At 38.3% G+C, this 3798-nt stretch overlaps 1 long non-coding RNA gene across 1 annotated transcript; it reads right to left on the minus strand.

The window, feature by feature from the left end:
* Nucleotides 1-2138: 2138 nt before the first annotated feature.
* Nucleotides 2139-3777, minus strand: LOC118407791. Its single transcript, XR_004830197.1, has 2 exons — nt 3491-3777; nt 2139-2496 (listed from the first exon to the last, which is right to left on the minus strand). It is a non-coding gene; the product is annotated as an uncharacterized LOC118407791 (long non-coding RNA).
* Nucleotides 3778-3798: the final 21 nt, after the last annotated feature.

Here is a 3798-nt window from a genome sequence, read left to right on the forward strand (position 1 = left end):
GAACTGGGGAGGGCCCTGCTGCATTGAGTCGCCCCTACACGTCCTTGTACATATGTAAATGACACTAACCCGACCACATTCACTTGTGTTGTCATTTGCACGCACAGTATCATTTGTTTATGTTCCTTGGTGTTACCTATATTTTCCCGATGTTTGTATGTTACTTTCACCTGTAACTAACTAAGCATGCGCACTGCTATTAATCCCCGTCAAGGGGGCTGAGCAGTAGAAAAGAAGAAGAAGAAGAACCATTAACGTTATATGTATTAAACCATTAGTTACCCTTTTCAATCGTTAATGTTCTGTTGCTCTCCTATGAAACCAAGGCAGGGTGCTAAAACAACCAGAGGGGCACTCAATTTCCAATGTAACCACAAAACAACATTCGCTTACGGACACGTCTGTCCTCTAAATTACAGACCATTTCCATCAAAATCAAATCTTACAAACATAGCACTTTATTGATATAGCCTCTTGTAAAGGTTACCTGGCGGTTAGCCGGTAAAAGAGCAAACATGAAGGTGGATACATATCGTCTGCCATCACAGCGCCGCCATCTTGGGTCAGGTCTACTCCTCCAAGGGTCAACAGCATGTGTGACCCCGGCACGCACCGCGCGAGGCTTCTTCAGACTTACGTTGACTTCGATATTATCGTAAAGAACTTCCCGTTGACGGTCGAAAGGCTCGTTCTTATGCGATACTATCGGCTTAGAATGACTCCCACTTAACGATACTATCGGCTAAGTATACCAGAAACGGGTGCCCACCCAGTAAACGGTGGGGCTCTCTACACGTTCTACCCAAGGTAAGACAGATACATATTGGGTAACCACAGAACCGAAGAGCGAAATGTTACAGGTTTACGTCAAAAAATGGTGGAACTTTTAGTTTCAGAGGTCTTTAAGGTAAGTAATACATCCTTAGTCAATTTATTTTCAGCATTAAGCGATGGAAAATTACAATAAAAAAAGAGAGCTTATTTGTTTTCAATACTTCATACATTTGTACATTTACACTATAAGGACTTGGTGTACAACAAAATACCTTTCTAGTCAAAATTCCTTTGTACCAAATTTGTCCAGTTGCCCTACAGATGTGTGCACAACCAATTGTTTAGTTTCTGTAAACTATGTACCCAATCAGTATATTTAATTCCAGAAGCCATGTCCCATTTTTCTGCTCTCATGCCTCTGAACACACTATGTTTTTGCTTGTTTAGCTAAATAAGTCAGTATCTTAGAATCAGTGACAGTCTCTAACATATTTAAGATAAGAGGACTGTAGAGATACCAATATGATTGCAATCACATCAAAACTAGAATAAATAAAATCTGCTTCTATCGTCGTTTTTAGCATTGTTTGAGAAAGGTAAGTCTACCTTTGTTTCCCATAGCAGGGTAGAAATGTTAACATTGCAGTTATACATCAAAATACCATCAGTATAATAGAGTCAAGTTGTGGCCAGATGCAGGTGAGAACAATGCAAGATAAGCTGGTCCTAAGAACAAGCCAAGCTTTATGGCACTACACACACAAACAATCACAGCACTTAGTTGTTATTGGTTGCCATACATTGTACCCTGTACGATTGTTGAGCAATAAAATTCATTCATTTATTCATTCACAAATGTTGAGGCGTACATGTATACATTACTTAAGACAAATTTTTATACATGATTTTACCATCCGAAAAGTTTGAGTAGGCAGCCGCATTTTTTCTTCAGACATGCCAAGCAAAGAAATCTTACATGTCACAGTACAAAGATTGATTTAACCTACCAAACTAATACACAGTATAACATACATTTTAACATGTTGACTACATTGCACATGATACAGTATACAACCACTCTGTCTCTGAGTTAGTCTAATAAAGTATTCGTCTTTTTGAATTAGTGACTCTCCAATTCTGCTTTACTGTACACTGTGGTAACACTAGACTAGACATAGTTGTTTATACTACCACATTATATTTGTTCTTTGCTGATTTATTCTTCCACATCATATATATCTAATAAGAAAAATAATTATGTCAGTATGTCCTGTTTACCAAAGCCTTTGTACTCTTGTCCCAAAGAACATTTTATTGATGCATAATTCCCTATCACAAAAGACAAATAAAACACTATAAACAACTTCAAATGTAGACTTTCTCATAGCAGTGTGAGAATCGAACATGAAGTACATCATATTTAAGCTAGATTGGAGACCGGGATTCCTCAGCCAGTACTAGTCTTCTCATCCGCTGAAGATGGTATCAACTATCAAGCAAGGTAAGTATATAATCAATGTGTCATTTCATGATAATGTACTTACATTACAAATCCAAATACTATACAAACCAAAACAAAATACTACAGTGAAGAAACATCACTTGTAGCAACACTTGTAGCAGCTGTTGCAGTGCAGCACACACTCCCGGTCATCCGTGCAATGTTGATACAACTTGTAATTTCTTGAGAATCCCTCAATAAGGTCGCCCGCTATTTTTAACCTGCAACCAGTAAAAATGATAAGATTGGATTCTTATTTTGCACATAGAGTTGAACCAACAAATTGTACATAGTCATTGCAAACCTATTGTTTCTTGGAAAAAAGATGCCAGTACACAAAATGTTATGATGTATATGTCATATGATAATCAACAATCTTAACAAAACTGCAAGTACATATATCTGAAAATCTAACAGTACATATATCTGAAAATCTAACTCAAATTATGCTATTGGTGCATTGTTGACTGATTTACAAAATTATTTTTATTACATTTTCTTTTTGTACCAGCTTTGGGCAAATGCAAGTCTAAAACAGTTATCAACTAATTTTGCTACCAACATGTCAAAAAAAAAATGGGTACACCTAATTGTGAAATAGCTATAATACATATAACATGTTCACACAGTCAAAAAAGGACTGCTGCATAAGCCCATTTCCCACAAATTTATGGCCCTCGGTCCATATTTCTGATAAACACCTCAAGATATCTGAAAATCAACGATCAAACCAAGGAGCTCCTTGATCAAACATACTACTATCGATCGACGCCCCCCTCCCCACTTCTCGCTAAACTCGACGAAATCCCAACCACGCAACTTTCAAAATCCCGACCGCCCATTTTTTAAAAGTAAAAATGAAAACAAATAATGTGGAACTATGGTCTGGGTTACAAGCTATCTGGGACGACGATTCGGTTTTAAAAATAATGCCGCGTACTGCAAGTAAAACGGATTTTCTCCGACAAAAACTAGCCGGAATTGTGTAAATACCCATACAGAAACATAGTGGCCGGACGCTCCCAGGCACGAAACATCTCCATATAAAAATCACGACCCGCCTCCGCATGGCGATACATTGAAAAACAAAATGGCGGTATCGAATCTCGGCATTATAAACAACAAAGAAATCTAGTTGAATTACGGCAAATTCTGCAAAATTACTCTCAAAGACCCGTCTAAAAACACTGAAAAATGTGTAAATTTCAACCTTACCTGGAGATTTATCTGCCATTTCGGTCGAGAAGCGCGCTTTCTGACGGGTTCGTGCAGCAAATAATGCGTACAATCAGGCTTCCTTTGTGTTCTAGAATGTTCCTAAGGCGGATATGACGTAATTTAACCTTTGAACTGGACTCAACGCAGGCGTAGAAGCCAGAATTATCAGAAATGAGCGGGAAAATGAATGGAAAAGTGCTAGAGCCTAGCGTCCGCGGGAAAATGACGTCATGTCAAGGGGCGCTCTCTGATTGGCTACAAAATAATCTCTGGAAGGTCCTCAGATTTAAGGACAATCCCGGCTG

The sequence above is a fragment of the Branchiostoma floridae genome, unplaced genomic scaffold, assembly GCF_000003815.2.
Source record: "Branchiostoma floridae strain S238N-H82 unplaced genomic scaffold, Bfl_VNyyK Sc7u5tJ_1465, whole genome shotgun sequence".
Classification (NCBI taxonomy): domain Eukaryota; kingdom Metazoa; phylum Chordata; class Leptocardii; order Amphioxiformes; family Branchiostomatidae; genus Branchiostoma; species Branchiostoma floridae.